The sequence below is a fragment of the Wyeomyia smithii genome, chromosome 2, assembly GCF_029784165.1.
Source record: "Wyeomyia smithii strain HCP4-BCI-WySm-NY-G18 chromosome 2, ASM2978416v1, whole genome shotgun sequence".
In the NCBI taxonomy this organism is placed as follows: domain Eukaryota; kingdom Metazoa; phylum Arthropoda; class Insecta; order Diptera; family Culicidae; genus Wyeomyia; species Wyeomyia smithii.
In genome coordinates, this window is record NC_073695.1 from 183821270 (window position 1) to 183840442 (window position 19173).

At 37.7% G+C, this 19173-nt stretch overlaps 1 protein-coding gene across 2 annotated transcripts in view; it reads right to left on the reverse strand.

Moving 5' to 3' along the window:
* LOC129725952 (nyctalopin-like) overlaps positions 1-19173 on the reverse strand; it is a 296366-nt gene that overhangs the window by 110746 nt on the left and 166447 nt on the right. For both annotated transcript variants that reach the window (XM_055682410.1, XM_055682411.1), the window contains exon 4: positions 1167-1641. The gene's annotated coding sequence lies outside the window, so the exon portion shown is untranslated. The remainder of the gene's footprint in view (positions 1-1166; positions 1642-19173) is intronic.

The following is a 19173-nucleotide window of genomic DNA, read 5'->3' on the forward strand; positions in this document are numbered from 1 at the left end:
AGGATTTACGATGTGATTTATATGATGTGGGTCTTATGATTCAAAATTTAGGGTTTACTGTGCAGGATTTATGATAAGGGGCCATCCACATACCACGTGGACAGCTTGGGGGGGGGGGGTTGTGTAATGTCCACGGTGCCTACAAAAAAAAGAATTTATATGGGCATTTTTCCACGAGGGGAGGGGGGGCGTCAAAATCGTTAAAAACCTGTCCACGTGGTATTTTGATGGCCCCTAAAGGATCGAACGACTTGAAGGTTCAGTAGATTCGAGTTTGAGATTTTTGATTTTAACCTATAATTTCTAAATATGAGTTCTGGTTGAGAGTACCGGATATGGAATTTAGTATTTTAAATTTGGAGCTTAAGGGTTTCGCAGAGGTAATGTTTATTTTTGGAAAAAAAATCATTATCTAAAACTTTGTTAAAGACTCTTTGCCAATTCCCCATTTTTCAATAGCTTCTCAAGAAAAAATCGTGTTTCAAAAAATTAAACCAATAGCACAAAATGGCATCTTTTGCTTACAGAAACGTCCATAAAAATGTTTCAGCCAAATTAAAAATGACATTGAAATGAATAATAATACTCAGACATTTTTGTAAAACTGCTCTTTCACAAAAATTTGTGAAATTGACTGATTTGGTTACTTCTAGTTGTTTACTACTTTGATGTTGAATTCGCAAATAATGCGTTCAGTAATATTTGTTTGAGTACTTGTTAAAATTCAAATACAATGGGCAATCAATCATATAATGAACTGGTGTTACTACGAAAATCACAATTTTTTGAAAAAACAATATCGCACGCTTAGCCTTGGAGCTAATAGCGGTCTCGATCAACTAGATTAGTTGAGAGATTTCGTTATCGACATTGTTTTTTTTTGGCACATTTTGCATGTGTAGGATAAGTACAACGATACACCGTGGCCCAGTGCTGAGTCGAGAAAATTTCCAGCTCGAAAAGATCCTCGACTCGATCGGGAATCGAACCCGATATCACAACCGTGGGGGAGAGCTATACAATTTTTTGAAATTAGCAACAAATACACAAAGATCCCAAAAAATACAATGATAATGATGTCAGCCTGCTTCAGTGCGTTTGCATTGGCTTAATTAGGGTATTGAGTTAACAATCTAATACAAGAAATGCCCTTCGAATTAGCTTACCTTCAGAAAAATACCGTATCCAATCCATTCATGAGAAACACTAACTGCCAGGGTCTCTTCCTTTGTACCGTTACCAAATTTCCATAAATTTCAAACCTATTATCATTCTACCGTCCTCCTCTAACTTTTTTTTGTACGCGGAAAATTCCGGCAGTAAATATATCAGTAATCAGACAGCAAAAACAGCAGAAATCACGAGCGCTTACTTATTAAATTTCTTCCGTCCAGGTTTGCGCCTTTTCTACCGTACTCTATCCTAAACGGAAACTCCCATCCTGGAGTTTCACTTTCAATTTCACGGTGCTGAATTTAAATATTCAATATCGTCTTCTCCCGTGTCTGACGTTGTCCTCACTGGTCGTACCTCGTTGCGACAGGTCCGTTTTTCATAACGATTCCAATTGCCGTCCCCTGTCCGCCCCAGTTCGGATACCAGAAGTTATGGGGAGCCCTGCGGTTGGGTGCACCTTTTTATCTGCAAGAGAAACGAAAGAAATGAACGCGATAAAAAATACTTCTGGAAAATAAACAGAGTGGAGTGTCATCTGGCGAAAGTTCCATTTTTAGCATCCACCCAGAGTTTGCCGGGCTATCCGCATTGCAAGTGGGGTAGTTTTCCTTTTGCAATTTAATTCCGGCCAGCGCGGAAGAAGGACCTCCACTCGCTCTGTCGGCTCGAGCCCGAAAGTCAATGAGTGAAAAATGAAGGTACGCCATGAATATAAAGCAGGTGCGGACGATTTTGTTCATTTCGTTTGTCAATGAAATGATAGAGAAGAAGTAAGAAAAAGAGAGTCAATGAAGACAGTGAGTAGCTCATTGTGTAGCTAACTGGCTCTAGTTTGTAGTAGCAGTTTGGAACACAGGATTTCCAGCACCTGCAAATTGATTTTTATTTTGTTATACATTGAATGTTAAACGTTTGAAGAAAATCTGATTAAATAGTTTATCTAAGCAACAATGCTTTGCCTTTGATCAGCAAACGTAACTTATTTGTTTTCATTTCAAACAGTACAATTTAAATCTTAACAAGCAGCCTCAACATTCAAAAGAGCGAGTTCTGTTCCGCTTTGTAGGTCGTTAACCCTGGCAAACTACGGTTGGTGTGAATTCCCAACCCTGCCTTTGCAGCGAACTCCAGTAGTTCCACCGTAAACAGTTTCGAAACTAAGCAGATCATGCAGCTAGGACTCGCTATTGCATTTCCAATTCTGCATTCTGCTCAATGCGTCCGGCGGCGGAACGAGTGAGTTTCAAGTCTCTGCAAAGTGCCGAGAATTGCATGAAATGATAAAAGCTTCGAAAGCGTTACAGACTGAGAAAATGTACGAAGAACTGAAAAGTATGTATCCGCAATGAATACATATAGAATAGGAGAGATGCACTGGGAAGCGGGATAGCCAACTTCAACGTCCAGTTTCAGTCCGGTTCTTGAATTGCGTATGTCGTGTGAAGGAACGAGAAAAAGTGTGTCTAGTCTAGTCGGACGAAACAGAATTTCCACTCTTTTTTTCGTCAGAAACAATCCGGGATGGCACAGAAGTCCACTTAAAATACTACACAGGAAAAAAAACGTGAAGTTACCCATTGCTCCAGTTGTCATTGCCCTGAGCAATATTCGTTTTCTCTGTCTCCTTTCGCGTTTCAAATGGGAAGCAAAGTTATGTCATATTTCTTTTTTTTTTTTTTTGTTACTTCGAACTATTTCGCTTTGTTAAACTGGTTTTGCTGACTGACCTAAATTCTATGCCAGAAAAGGCTGTTGTCCCATACAGGACTAATCAAACAGCGACAGCCGATTTATAAACTTGGTAACTGGAAGGGGTTTTCACTGCTCCAAACGAAAAAAAAAACGTTTGCGATTGATTCCGAGATTAATTGTCCGGACACTACAGCAGGGAAAAAAGTCATTTAATTGCACACATTCTGAGACCATTCGCAAGACGTGCAGTATTTTGATTGTTGTATTTCTATCCATTCACAACGATTTAACGATTTGCGACAACGTACCACATATACCGCACCTGTGTAGCGGCAAACGGAGCACCTTTTTCCGACAAGGTGAATTCATTAGTGCCAAGCCAATCCACCCTGGTGACTGGTCAGCCAGCCATGAATAAGGTATTAAGTCCGCCTAAGAAGTTAAGATTGATTACCTTGTAGCTTGTGTATGTGTGCCGTGTAGCACATTGCGAAGTTGAACAGCTACATAGGAAGGGTTCAGGGGTAAGGTGGTACGGAAAATGAAATAAAATTAGTTTGCTTCATTTAACCGTCGTACCTTATAGAAAGGGTTTCTAGGGTTAAATGTGCCATACAGGTAATTTCTATTTTTTAATTTGCAGAGACAGTCAAAACGTGATACAATTCAAGAGAACATGTCGAAAATCCCGATTAGGTATTAAGATCTTCCTGCATTAGGACTAGAATGAATTAAATAAACGCATTTAAATTAATTGGCAATTTCACTCGGTTTGCGTCCCGATGATTTCATTTGATTAAAGATGTCTTGATTGCTTTAGTTTGGGCGTTTTTCATTATTTTGAGCCCACCTTGTTAGCTTGTAATTTGGCTTTGAAGGTTTATGTACTTATACCCATTGTGTTACGGAGAACGAAATGGAACTTTTTGGCACGCTAACATAAAGACGTGCAACAACTGTATGTGTTTGAGTCGCAAGTATTGCGTTGGAACTAGAATAAACTGGATAAATGAGAAATCTAATTTGACATAATAGTAATACAGAAATAGAGAGTCGTAAACAAACACCATACTATTGCACGACACATGCAAAGTAAAAAATTTTGAATGATACATGTCACGTAAAATATTTTCTTATTTAAAATTTAGTTGCTTTTGACGTAAATCAGGTTTTTGTTTGAAAATTATGTGCAATATCATTTAAATTCGTGTGGAATATTATTTAAATTTTCTATCATCAGTGATGAAGGCGATTCGACATAAAGTTTTCAAACTGTGTGGAAAAAGTGTTTTCGGACAAAAAGATCGCAAAATTAGTTTGAGAAAAAACTTAGGTACCCCTTAAAATCATATAAAGTTCTGCCCCCATCGCTGGAATAAAATCCCATTTTTCTAGAAGAGCTCGAATAGCGCTACGATAAAAATGTTCGTCTTTTAAGACTATCCACAAATCAAGCCATTTATTGACGTCTTCGTTAATTAGACGGCACAATATCTGGGAAAGCGGGTGGAATAGAACTAATCATTTCAGCGTTTCTGTGTAGGTTCTAACGACTTTGGTAGTACGAGGCCGAGTGTTGTCATGCAGTAGAAACACTCTTTCGTGCTTCTGCTCGTATTTTGGCCGTTTTTCGCGGAGTTCCCTGTTTATTCGCATCAATTGATATCAATACCCTTTCCAAGCAACAATTGAAACATAATAAAAAAATAAATTGTGATCATTTGTTGCACTAATGAAATTCCGAGGTTTTAAGAAACATTGTTTGTTACTACGATGAAATTGTAAAGAAACAAGTAACAACTAAAGTTGCATCGCTGCTTCAAAAATCTTCGCACCAACAACGTAATTCGCGAGGTTGGATTTGTTGTTGAAACGTGTAAATGGCATTTGAAAACCTAACCTTCACTGAATAGATCTAGTGGGTGGAGCATATAAGTTGCCTACGTGATGCTTCCGAGATACAAAAAACAAACACACAAAATTACTTCTAAAAGTTGATGTCATGTTCTGAAGCCATGTTACAGCAACTTTTGCTCGATCGTTCGCCTTATATTTGTTTTTGGTGTGCAGAGATCGAAAATGCCGAATAAAATTCTGTAGATCCATTTTAGTCCTTTGCATGTAGCTACATTCGACGTCCGGTTCAATGTTGCAGGACCATCCAGCGTCAGTGGTTAGCACGTGTTTTCCTGCAACTTCCGAGAAGCGATATGCTCGTTTGGCGGTAGCATTTTCCTTGCACGGGCCGGGAGGAAAATTCATGTTTGCAATAAAAACACTTCTTTTATTTTCACTGTTTCACTTTATGCTGCGCCACGTCACGAACCACTATGAGAAATGATATCAACGACAGAATTTTCAATCATATGCCATGAAGTGAAAATACTTGACAGATGAAACGACTGGGCTGATTTCAAGCAATTCAAATAGTCAATGATAGCCTGTCGGTAGTCAGTCTGGCTGAAGGTGTTCATGAGGCGACTGAAACTATTTAACAATCAAAGCAAACTTGGAAACAGAATAAATAAGTTTCCTTTCCGACAATATGAGACGAAAAAAGTAGATGACTATGACATTGCATGAAGTAAGAGGGAGAGGCTTGTTCAATCATTTCATTACGATTGAGTCGAAAATGTGTAGCCCTGGTTTTAAGTGATTATAAATTGATGACAAAAAATAATTTTCAACCTTTCAACAAGAGTTGTTTCTTTTGCTTGAATATCAAAATTTTTTTCGCATAGTTTTAACGTTATCTCGATATAAAATCTAACAAAACTAGAAAACGTTGTTGGATAAACAATAACAAAAAACTGAATTGATATTGGTTACACTGCAAGCGTTTTGTTTATCTTTTGATGGCACGTTTTGACCCGCTTCGAATAAATATAGAAATCATTCATATAATTTAAATATTAATTTGATCAAGTATTTTCAAGTTGAGTGTTGAATGCTACGACTGTTGTACTAAGGAAAAGCATTCTACAGGTACGTAATGTTGTTATTAGATGGTGTAATGTCTTACGAAAAGACCAAGTGATAGTGATTGTTATTCTTGAACTCATGTTATTAAAAAACATCTCCAAAACCAGAATAAATGAGCTTGTTTTCGAAATGCGGTGGTATTACTGATGAAAAACAACTTCAAACACAATATAAAAACACAAGTTTTTAAATGCGCTTGTAGTACACTTATATGACTACTTTCGTTGTAATCTATTTTTTAACATGTGTTGTGTGTTACTTGGGTACCTAAGTATGGAAGAAACCATGCTTACAAGAAGTTTCCGCTTGCTACAGTACTGCGCCGTGCTTTTCGACATAATTCGAGATGGTTCTGCAATAGCTGTTGTGGCCCTCTTACAGACATAGTTGACGTGGTTCTTGAATCTAAGCTTACTGTCAACCATAGTCTCCAAATGTTTCAAAGAATGCTTTGAGATAATGGAGCAGTCTCCAACTCCGACCACCGTCTGTTGCTCTAATTTACGTTTGTTCACAACCGTGACTGTCATCTTATGGTGCGCTAACTCCAGTTGCCTGTACTGCATCTAGTCTTCGACCATGCGTATGCAGTCCCCGGCCACCAGCTCGACCTCCAGACCTCCCGCGTTATTTCGTTCGCGAAGCCGACGATCACAACCCCTCAGGGAATTTCAGCTTCAACACTCAGTCATACATGACTTTCCATAACACTAGACCAAGACTGTAACCTTGCGATACTCCAGCAAGACACGCACTCGAGGCCATGGCACTATTGAACACATTCTTCACGTCGAGAGTGACGAAGGCGCAATAGCGGATGCCCCTTCTCTAACGCTGCAGTGCTAACTCAGCCGTTTTTGGTGTCGGAATGAATAGCATCCAAAGTGGACCTGCCCTTCTGAAAATCGAACTAGTTACTTGTCAGACCGTTTACACCCTCCATGTCCCTCACTAGTCTGTTGGGGATAATCGTCTTCTATTCCTTGCCCGCATTGTCTAGCATACAAATGGGTACTCTGGCGATTTCCCAGCCATCGACAGGAGGAGCAAACTCTGTTGCATCCACCTCTCTGAGAAGAGGCAGTCATCTAGGCACCTTTTCATGACTGCCCGGAACAGCCCGGGAGCCATTTTTGTAGCCATCCTGTTACGGGATTCCATCCAGTCGCGGTGTTTTGCTCACCTTTAAGAAGTTGGCAATCACAATGAGTTCCTCATTCGTACCCCTTGCGTCCTCGACAACCTCGAAATGTTGACCGACCATCGCTGGTCTGTGTCTGAGATACTGGAACGTCGGACGAGAGAGTGGACCACCGGACGCTCGTGGCGCGAAAATAAGTCGCTCGATGATAAGCTCCAGTATCGCTGGTAATCGCTCTGAAGTGGCCAACACACCTTTAGTCTTGGTCATTATGATCCTGTAGGCGTTACTCCACGGATTCGTATTGGCACACAAGTCATCATGCTTTCCTCGATTGCACTCTTCAGCGCCGAACTTACATATCCAAAAGCTGCACGGGGCTGCATCTTAAGTTCCTCGGTTCGTGCGCGTTGCATTCTCCGTCTAGCACGAAGGCCCGAACTGCGGGCGGAGGTCTGCCTCGTAGTATATTAACACTTGCGTACCTGACCCACAGAGAACAGACGTTCATCTTGTTTCCAAAAGATGTGTACGAAACTTGAAGCCGTGATTTTATACGTAATTGGAAATGCTCCCGCTACGTGGCGCTCGCGTCACTGTTAAACCAAGCACTGATATCGACATAATATCGATATGGCAACACTGATGTAGTGCAACTGGGGCAGTACAAGGCAGATGTCGTTAGTGTTTTAACGTACTTTGGTTCAAATTTATAATCAGGATGTTCATATTTTTTCATGTAAACATTATAGTCTGTTCTCTGTGACAGACACGACAATAGGGGACATTTCTAAAATTTTCCGTTGTTCCGGATATATTAAGGGAAACCGGGAATCGGACAGGCGACATATCAAACTTATATTTTTTGGAAAACAACACTGTTGGCGATCGCTATTTGGCCACTTCGACGGCTAATAGCCACTACTGGCTGAGTAACGGGAATGGGGTACCCTGGTGAAGCTGACTGTACTCACAATCGTTCCGGAACCAGGCTTGCGGCATATCAAACTCTAAAACAAGATCATTAATGATCCTTATATCGTAGCAAGCTGTTCCAGCGTCCGGCATGGATCCTTATCGTTCAATTCTTCCAATTTAGTGACCTCTAAGGTTTTTGGCCTTCCTCCACGCGGACAATCTTTAGGGCCGAAATTACTGTCTTTTAAGCGACGTTGTTTCAGCTAGAGCAACATTTCCATAAACTTTCTTCAACTCTCGATGCTGTTCAACCACCGTTTTCCCAAAAAAATGAGTAAAGTAACATATCAGGCCTTTTTATTACAAATAAAAGTATATGATGCCACAATAGAATCACTAATGTGTCAAAAAAGGTTTGTTTACCAGATGTCTTAGTTTGGTTCATCACATTTCAAATATGTCAACACCGATAAGCACTTTTTGCTAGTGTCATCTATTGACAAATAGCGAGTAGGGTAAGCATGTATAAAACGCCTCCCTTAACATAACACCCCAATCCATTTATTTGAAAAAAAAAAAACACAAAAATAAGATATGAGATTATTAGGAATCCGTAGCAGGTCATGGAACTTACCTTCTGTGCAAGTTTGATAATTGTCACTAGCAGCAAAAAATAAACAAAAATAAATTTTGATTTGAGCTGCATCAGATCTAATTTCTTTCAGCGTTTTCGTAACTTTTTTTCACTAGTATTGATATTTGCACTCATATATGTTAAATTAACCTATAAGCAGCAAGTAAAAGTTGTATAATTCGCCCAAATATTTTATGCTTTCTACTACACTACAGCTTCGGGCAATATGCCCTACCGCAATTCGGGCTTTACTTCTGAGACTTCAAGCCCTGTTTCACTTCGCGTGACGCGTTGGCACATGAAGCTGCATGAAACATATTATACTGCATCTGTGGCATTTCGCCCTGGTAGATTGCAAAGCTTGCGATTTAATCATATTTTTAATGAATTATGGCGTTTTTGTGTAACAGTTATTACTAAACAAAATAATAGCAGTGCATTACGAATTAAATAGTGTATCTAACTGCATGAAAGATTTGTTGTTTGTGATAAACATAACTGCAACATTGATGATGTTCCTTAGGAGGGAGAGGAGGGGGGGCGGTGGCGTTGTAGCTTACTAGTAATCACAACCCTGATTTTTTATGTAATGTAATTTATGTATTTTCTTATGTTAAGGTGAAACAGTCAGGTTTTCTTACGCGAGGTATAGGGTAACGGGGGTATTTTGGCCCACATGCATATTTTGACCCCCCACCCGGTAACATTTTACGCATTTTATCTGATAAATTCAATGAATATTAGAAAACTATGCATGCAACATTAAATAACACATCTAAGAATCAAACTACACTATAATTTTCAGCGAAAAACTAGCTCTAGGTAGTGTTATTTTGGAATTAGCTCATATATATTCAAAGTCATGGCTGAGTCAACCCAAAGTCAAGAGGAAGTGGTAATATACAAGTCAACGTCCGGAAGCTATTGTAACAAATATGTATGCTTTTGAAGCAATTCGTTGTTGTAGTAATATCAATAAAATTTCATAGAAACAGTTTGTATACTCTAACATGTTGGAAAAAGTTGAAAAAGTGGTTAAACGCATGGCCGAAATATGTTTGCTTCTTTCTGAAGCAAACATATTTTGGCCATGCCAAGTTTTGACATCTCTTTGGTTACCGTTCGGCCGTTGCCCGAGAACAAAGAAGCAGCTTGTGACAATTTACAGGTAATTACTTCTTAATATATCACATTTAACGATATGAAATTAGATGAGAATGCCTGTCAAACCGCTATAAACCAAATCATTCATTTTTAGATGCCTAAAATTTACAAAAATTCACAGCAGAAGGATGTTCTCCTCAAACCCACTATTTTTGCTCTAAAAATACAGATGATGATCTTAAATATAATTAGTCTGAACTATTTCCATACACGTCTGTAGATAAAAAGGTGAGCCAAAGTAAAAATTTGGTGGACCAATATATGTTTTAGTACTTCGTAGAAATTTTGATATTTCTAGGATATTTTTCAATATATTGAATTGTTGAACGGTTTATATTAAAGTAGACACTCAGCTTTTAACAATGATATAATAGAGTAGTTATTTATGTTAAAAAATTGTGTTAATTTTTAATGAACTGTGCGAACACTTCCCAAAGCTGGCCGAAATACCGTTACCCTATTTTTCGTAAAAAAAACGCGTGGAGTAAACAAACAGGGAAGGCTTTAGAAAAAAAAAACCAAAGATGCTCTACGAACAATATTTAAAATTGTCCTCTTTGACGATTATTCCGGATCCTTCAGAGGGCGTAGAATTTTTTTGATTGAGTTTTTTACTCAATAAACGACTTTTGAATGAACGCGGTAACGCTTAAAAAAACACGGTTATTCTGAAATTCGAGTAAAAAAAACGAGTAAATTTGAAAAAAAAGCCAAATAAGTGTCATAGTCATAGAGTATTTAGAATTCAGCGTGAATGATTTGTTTGTGGACTAAATTAGTATATTTTTCTGCTCTTTGAGACCGAGTGCCCTGATAATTCTGTTACAAGCAGAAGCTTTTTCATCAAAATACGACCTCAAAGCAATGCAACGTAGAAATAAATGCCGAGGTTGTTTCTAAAGCAAGTGGCATTCAACACCTCACTCCCCTTCATACAACAAGTAACCGGTGACCGGCAGCAAAAAAAAAGAATAGAGTTTATCTTCATTCTCGGTCCGCTCCAGGAGCTGTGTTGAAGCACTGCACTGGCACTAGTAACCCAACAGGTTCCAACCTTTGCGAGGGGTACTTCATTAGGAGTACAGCCTTCCTTGATTTTTTTCCTACTTCCCCACTTTCCTCCAATTTATAATTCATTTAAATTATCCATCACGAAATATGCGCATTAACACGTAATTACTTAATTAGACTACTGAGCAAAAATGGGCGGAAGACAGAAAACGTGAACGGCGCACCGTGATCTAGCCCATAGAAATAAAACGGATACCGGGGACTCAAAATTAAGTAATCTTTTCAGGCAACGCAGCATTTGTGCAAGTGAATCGCGAAAAAAACTTCTGTTCAAACAAAGGATGAAATTAATTTCTGCATAGTACAAATCCAACCGAGTTCTAGAGAGAAAAAATATGACAAAGAAATGCTTCGATAGAATAAACCTTTTCCACGTTCAGTTGGAGGGGATTTCGCGTAGGGCACGAGGAATCATAAAAAGACGCTCGACTGAATTATATTAAATTCCTCACGGTCGAAAAACTTTTTCGTGCACCTTTCCCTCGGTTAAACTGAAAAAAAGTAATTTTTACCCCAGCTGTGTAGTTGTTCTAGTCGTAGTAGTAGTATTAGTTTACTTTCCCAATCCCAGTATGGGTTGGGCGTCAAGTTTGCTGCCCTTCCAATTATTAGCAGTGCTAACACTGGTAACCACAATTTCCACCCCGTTCAGCTGTTCGGGCTGAAAATCAGGGAAAAGGGAGGTAACGAAACGCCATGGAAGGGGGAGTTTTCTTCACGCGATCTAAACCGAATAGCGTTGTTAATAAATGTGTATACGTAGAGTCGCGACTGCCAAAGTTACCGCCACCACCACCACCTCCAACGCCACCGCTAAAACATCGAACGTTTTCGGTGAAATCGTTTAAATCGGTGGAAAAGCTTAAGCGAAAATTCCCCAACTCGCTGAACGGAGCGCTATTTCCGATCGTCTATGCGTTAAGCGGAGAAAAGTAAAACAAAGAAAGTTAGGTTCTGCCCCCGATGAAAGAAAGCTGCCGAGGGATGGAATTTTTTCAAGTTAAAATTAATAATTATTGTAGCGGAGAATTATGTGTTATTAGCAGTCCCCGTTTCATTTCGTGCCAGCCAAGAATCAGAGACGGGTGGTGATTGTTGGGGAAAATCTTTCCCGAGCTCGGAGGTGTAACATAATCCGTTATGCGGAGCATGTTTAAGCAGTTTTTTCTTATTTAATAACATTCACATTTCTAGATTGAACATCTATTCTGTACAATTATTCATAACTCTAAGATAATGATTGTCAATTGCATATCAGCGAAAAGATTTTCAGGCGCAGCCATATCTGTATTATTTTAATTGTTGTGAAAGAACTAGCCTTCACAACGACTAAAATCCTTTTAATAAAGAATAATTATTTTAGCAAGCGTATATATTCTAGCGATTTTTTTTTTTGAGTGCAGATTAAATATTTTGACTATTCAAAAATAAACGCTAAGGAACAGTTGTAAAAACATATTGTAAGTAGGAATATCGTAAGTAGGATTATAGAATTATTAATAAAAACTTTTTTGGAGACAATAGTGGTTTCACAGTTTCAGTTCTAGTTTCGACTCCAGTTCTAGTTCTTGTAGTATTCAGTCACAATTTTAGTTTCTGTTTCTGTTTCTGTTTCTGTTTCTGTTTCTGTTTCTGTTTCTGTTTCTGTTTCTGTTTCTGTTTCTGTTTCTGTTTCTGTTTCTGTTTCTGTTTCTGTTTCTGTTTCTGTTTCTGTTTCTGTTCTGTTTCTGTTTCTGTTTCTGTTTCTGTTTCTGTTTCTGTTTCTGTTCCTGTTTCTGTTTCTGTTTCTGTTTCTGTTTCTGTTTCTGTTTCTGTTTCTGTTTTTGTTTCTGTTTCTGTTTCAGTTTCTATTTCTATTTATGTTTCAGTTTCTGTTCTGCTTCTGTTTCTGTTTCTGTTTCTGTTTCTGTTTCTGTTTCTGTTTCTGTTTCTGTTTCTGTTTCTGTTTCTGTTTCTGTTTCTGTTTCTGTTTCTGTTTCTGCTTCTGTTTCTGTTTCTGTTTCTGTTTCTGTTTATGTTTCTGTTTTTATTTCCGTTCTGTTTATTCTTCTTCTCCTTTTCCTTTCTCGTTTGCTTTTTTTCGTTTCTTCATCTTTCTTTTTTGTTCTTTGTTTTCCCTTTTTTCGTCTTCTTATGTTTTTCTTCTTTTTTTCTCGCTTTTACTTCTTCTTCCACTTTTTTCTTATTTTCTTTTTCTTTTCCCTTACTTTTTTTCCTTTTCGTTTCTTTGTTCTTTTCCTTCTGCTCTTTTTTTCCTTTTCCCTTTTGTTTTTCTTCCTCTTTTCTCTTTTCCCTTGTTTGTTCTTGTTCTTGTTCTTGTTCTTGTTCTTGTTCTTGTTCTTGTTCTTGTTCTTGTTCTTGTTCTTGTTCTTGTTCTTGTTCTTGTTCTTGTTCTTGTTCTTGTTCTTGTTCTTGTTCTTGTTCTTGTTCTTGTTCTTGTTCTTGTTCTTGTTCTTGTTCTTGTTCTTGTTCTTGTTCTTGTTCTTGTTCTTGTTCTTGTTCTTGTTCTTGTTCTTGTTCTTGTTCTTGTTCTTGTTCTTGTTCTTGTTCTTGTTCTTGTTCTTGTTCTTGTTCTTGTTCTTGTTCTTGTTCTTGTTCTTGTTCTTGTTCTTGTTCTTGTTCTTGTTCTTGTTCTTGTTCTTGTTCTTGTTCTTGTTCTTGTTCTTGTTCTTGTTCTTGTTCTTGTTCTTGTTCTTGTTCTTGTTCTTGTTCTTGTTCTTGTTCTTGTTCTTGTTCTTGTTCTTGTTCTTGTTCTTGTTCTTGTTCTTGTTCTTGTTCTTGTTCTTGTTCTTGTTCTTGTTCTTGTTCTTGTTCTTGTTCTTGTTCTTGTTCTTGTTCTTGTTCTTGTTCTTGTTCTTGTTCTTGTTCTTGTTCTTGTTCTTGTTCTTGTTCTTGTTCTTGTTCTTGTTCTTGTTCTTGTTCTTGTTCTTGTTCTTGTTCTTGTTCTTGTTCTTGTTCTTGTTCTTGTTCTTGTTCTTGTTCTTGTTCTTGTTCTTGTTCTTGTTCTTGTTCTTGTTCTTTTTCTTGTTCTTGTTCTTGTTCTTGTTCTTGTTCTTGTTCTTGTTCTTGTTCTTGTTCTTGTTCTTGTTCTTGTTCTTGTTCTTGTTCTTGTTCTTGTTCTTGTTCTTGTTCTTGTTCTTGTTCTTGTTCTTGTTCTTGTTCTTGTTCTTGTTCTTGTTCTTGTTCTTGTTCTTGTTTTTGTTCTTGTTCTTGTTCTTGTTCTTGTTCTTGTTCTAGACCTGAAAGATCCAACAAACAAGAAAACCAAAGCAAAACCCACAGTTTGATTATATAAAACAGTTCGATAAATTTGTTTTCGGGACTCTTCTGAGATGTTTGCTCAACGTACACTGCTTTGACACTGAGTAATCAATTTGGGAGCAATTCAATTGCAGTTGCTCGTTTCTCTTAACAACGTAATTTACTCTACTTAAAATTTATTATAGTTATCTGCGGGGGGACAATGCAATTGAGAATGATTTTTATTATTACTTAGTTCTCGAAAACAAATGTCTCTAGATTGGGTTCAAGGTTAGTATGCCATATCTTGAATTATCTGTGATTGAGGAGATCAAACGCGGGGTGATCACAATAAATTTTAAATTCATGAAAACAAATGGTTTTCGCACTAGTTCAAGGCAAGAGGCAAAAGATGATGACTGCGGAAAAAATTGGTAATTCCGATTTCATTTGGCACCAATTTTTTGGACCAGAACAACGGCTACAGTTGATAATGGAATGACTAATCTAATGGTGCATAAAGTAACACAACACTTTAAACGGACAACCACAGTTGCACTCGAGGTGACGACATTTCGGACAAGTTCAGTAATCGCTATACGTCAATAAGGTTTAACATTTTATCGATGGCTTTCGCCAGCTGACACTTGGGGGATTATACCAGAAACAGGGTTCCAGGTTCTGCTTCATTCCTTTAAGATCAGATTCCAAGGGTCACCGCGTCATTGCTTGGGTATTATCGCTGACAGAAAGGAAATCCGTACAAGAATTCGCTTGTTATCGATTGCATCATGCTTTCGCTTGACTTGTTAATCCACAGCAGATAAAGAGATAAACTTTCTCACAGTTTTATTTAATGGTTCGTTTATCCCATAGTTTTTCGACTCTACACTGTTCTTTGTTCGCAGTAGATTGTGTACTAAATTACAAAACTGTTTTTTTTTTCGAACTACATCGACTGCTAAGGAATAATAAAGTGCAGTTAATTGATTAAATCAAATTAACTGTTCTTTCTTCCAATTTTAGTACAACCATTCCATCGGTAACATTCCTTTCAAAGTAATAAAGTCCCCGCATGCCGAACCGGTTATCGTGACACACGGTACAGAATGTAAGCCTCCTGCCAACTAATTCCGCTATAACGTGCGTCACGCACACACTGCTCACGGTATTTGCACGCGAAATAGGACCAGTTTGCGGCGATTTATTTTTTTCGTTCAATTTCGTTCCCTGTCCTAATTGGAAGAATGTGTCCATAAACTACGTATAAGGATAGATTTATGGTCGTAAGAAGTTCGAACATTTGCGGTGCAATTATCATTGCACGGTAAAGAAATACATAACACCCCGATTGTGACAACTCCCCCCGCCATTTGGAGTGCTGAAAATTTGCTTCAATTTTCCCTGACGTTGCATGACTTCTACCGATTTTTCCGTTAACGGTCTCGACAATGAACCATCAGTAGCGCTCGAGTTTCTAAGCAGAGCCTACACTCTGTATTGACATGCAACTCAATAAAACCCCGGTGAATCGATAGATATCGAACCTTTACTGACCCACGTTGGGAATTCCTTTGATTCCGACGCCGCGCTGTCGAAAGGTCAACCCGGAGGCAGCTAGCGGCAGGCATGTGCGTGTCTGTCACGAACAGCATTGGGCGTGGTAGAAGAGTGACGTAGGGAGGGCAGAAAGAAAGTAAGGAATTTTGTGTAAATAAAGGAAAGAAACCGTTCCGGTACCGGGTTTGGTCGTAGTTCTGCATTGGCTCACTTTTCAGACATGAAAACATGTCAGAATGCTTCAAAACGAAGGACGGCGGCACGATACACACATTTCTCACTCCTTCATAATGCTTGGTACACTAATATGCTGTTCCTTCAAACCATGACGATGACGTCGCTTGGGGGATCGTGTACTACATTTTAACACAAAGGACGTGCAAGGAAGCAAAGTTGCTTCCTAATGGTGGCTAGGATAGATTTGCTGTCGAACGGCTGTGCGTAGTCGAGCGTGATGAAGTGATTTGAGCGGCCTCATTTTCGACATTTCCGTGGTTTGGGTTGAGAACACCAGGCAGAAAGTACGAGCTGCGAGTTCACTGTTGTATATTATGAGTTTCCGCTACATGCCACGAAAACTTTGCCCGTGTCGGGAAATTTGGTAGCAGACAGGGAAAACGCACTGCAGCACGCCTTTTTCGCATGATTGATGAACCGACGGTATGGAGGACAACGTGTAAGGAACAATAGCGTGTGGAGGCTTTCGAAGAAACTGACTTGAAAATTGCGCGAAGGTTTGGTGTAGCAATTGGCCTCTCAAAAAACTTGACCAGCACTTTAACAGATTTGGCAACTGAGATCGTTCTTAACGTAAATATCAGTTGGGTGACCACTACAACTACGGCTACAATTTACCTATTAAGAAAATTGTAGTGTTTATCTTAACAACTCATTAAAAATTGCTCATCACATTAATAAGTTCTTACAATATAATTCTATGACTACTTCTATGATTGGATTCTAAGGAGAGAACAACCGATTGTGGTTATTTTGTTTGAGTGAGTACTGTACTGTGTTAGCGTTAAAGCGATTTGTGCCACTGATTATTTTTTCGTATTGTACAGAGTCATTCACCACAAAAAATCGTCATATAAATCATCTTCCCTATGCCAGATGCATGAATTCTTCATCAACAATACTTTCGAATGACCCTTTCAAGGGACCAATAAATTATTTGGAGTAAGAACATATTTAAGTTTACTCTAGCATTTGAGGTTCCAATATAGTGCTTTTTCGATTTTATCACCGTAAAAAAATCATTGTGAATTTGTCAAAACCGCGAATTTAGCGAAATGATAAACATTGGATTTTTTGTATTGTATTCAATTGAAAATTATGATATTTTGAGTGAAATGATGCACTTCCATAGTTCAATGAAAAATAAGTTTATGATACAAAAGATTAGTTCAAAATATTTATCTCCATAGCATTTTCGCGAACTTTCTGGAGGCAATTATACATGCAATATCAAAATGATTTACACTTCCCCTTTTTTGGCATTATTAGGATAGTCTAATGCTTGTTTGTATTAAATTGTGGAACTTCCAGACTTTAAATTTTTTAAATCGACGGCTATTTGAGCTACTCTGCTACTCTTTACAACTGATTGAATAATAGATAATTTTTGCTCTCAAGTCCATACGCTCATACGTATTTCACGGTTCATTTCTCACTAAATTATGACACAAATAAATTGTAACAAACATGAATTATGTTTCAAAAACACTTTCTACAATTGGAATTACATAGTTCCTGATTTAGATTTTGTTTTTGAAAAAGCGTGATTAAAACGTAAAAAACATGAGAAAGTCCAGCGAGAATTTAGCAAGTAGTGATAAAAACGACTGTTGATAAAATAGAAAAAGCACTGTAATTGAATCTTGACTGAATAAATTCAATTCTGCTGATCCATATTTTTGCCTACTAGACTCTAAACAATGACAGATGATATAAGTACATAACGCACAAGGGAGAAGTATAAGATTCTGAGGCAGCATGGGCAACATTTCTAAATTCACTGGCGATTTGCATAATAAAACCCAAGTTTTAATTCGCTTTTGAAATGATATGGGCGTGATGGTCATAGAGTTTGATTGTCTAACAGTACACCAAGATCTTGTAGTAAAATTCTTTACGATACGATCTTTGATGCACGATTGAGTAATTCACCGGTAATCGTGTAGTTCCAAATTATTCGATTTTTATTCCGGGTGAATGAGATCACGTAACATTTTGTTACACTAATTATCAGAAGATTTCTGTAACACCAGTCGCAGAAAAGGTCAACATACCTCTACGGCTCACGGCAGTCAGCAACAGATCTTATTGCCAAATATATTTAGGATCATCGGCATAAATCATAGCGGCAAAACAAGACAGATATCGTTGACAAATAATAAGAAAAGCAATGGACTAAGGTTACTTCCTTGAGGAACACCTGAGAAATTTTCAAAGCTGTAGGACTCAGCAACGCCATGAACGAAGCATGAAAGAGCGTATACCGTAAAGAGAGCCACAGTGTTTAATTTTACTGATTTCGTACTCTGAATTAATATTAATTTCAGTGATATACTTTATTTGAAAATGTTCCTATTTCTATCAGAGATTGATCCACCTAGAAGTGGAATAAAGAGTTTATTCTGTTGCGGGATAGTGAGAGGGATAGCTAGTGTCTTGAAGAAAGTTGTAGCAGATGATTTTGCTAGCAACTTTATCGAAGATGTCAATTTGAACTTTATCGAAGATGTCAATTTGATTTGATATCTAAAAAGATATAAATAGTTTTATATGAAAAGTTAACTCAGATCATAATTTTCAACACAACTTCTTTCCAAAATTTTCTGCATATTGCATTCCTTATATAGAGTTCTATACCATACAAAAATACATATATTTTCCAAAAAAAGTTACCTCGCTATAGTTCAACATAAAAAAGATAGTTCACTGTTATCAGTTTTTCAAGGGTTAATTGAACTTTAAATTATTTATTAGTATCTACGCAAAAATACGCAGACAACTAATTGATATTCTGAAAGGACATCTGTAGTAAAGTCTTTTCGATTATTTTAATAAGCAAAGTACTTTTGTATGAAAATTCGTACTTTTTTAAATAACCTTGTTATTTTTGAAGACATTGTTTCACCATCTTTAGCAAAATAATAAGTCTAAAAAGAATCGCACAATTTTCCATAAGGATTGAAAACTGTGAAAAATGGAAAAATGTGTTATATGACGTCGTAATCAGCGGTGCAAAGCTAGCGAGATGCAAACCCGATCCCCGATAACAAATCTTGATATTTTTTACGAACTTTTTGTATCAACTCGTGTTCTAAACTTGGTCTCGTTAATAGTTAAAATAACAAAATTCGTATCAAAAATACCTACTAATTATTACGAATTATAGCAAGTTTCGTAAGGTTTTTGGCAGAAAAAGATCGGAATTAGTTGGTATGTCACAAATTTTGTTATACACGGTGACAAAAAAGTCCGGTCACACTTTTTTGGGGTCGCCTGTAGCCTACACGTTGCATCTTTCTGGTGCCATCTATATGTCAAATGAAAGGGTTAACTTTGCTGCCCAAAGTGGCAGAGTTTC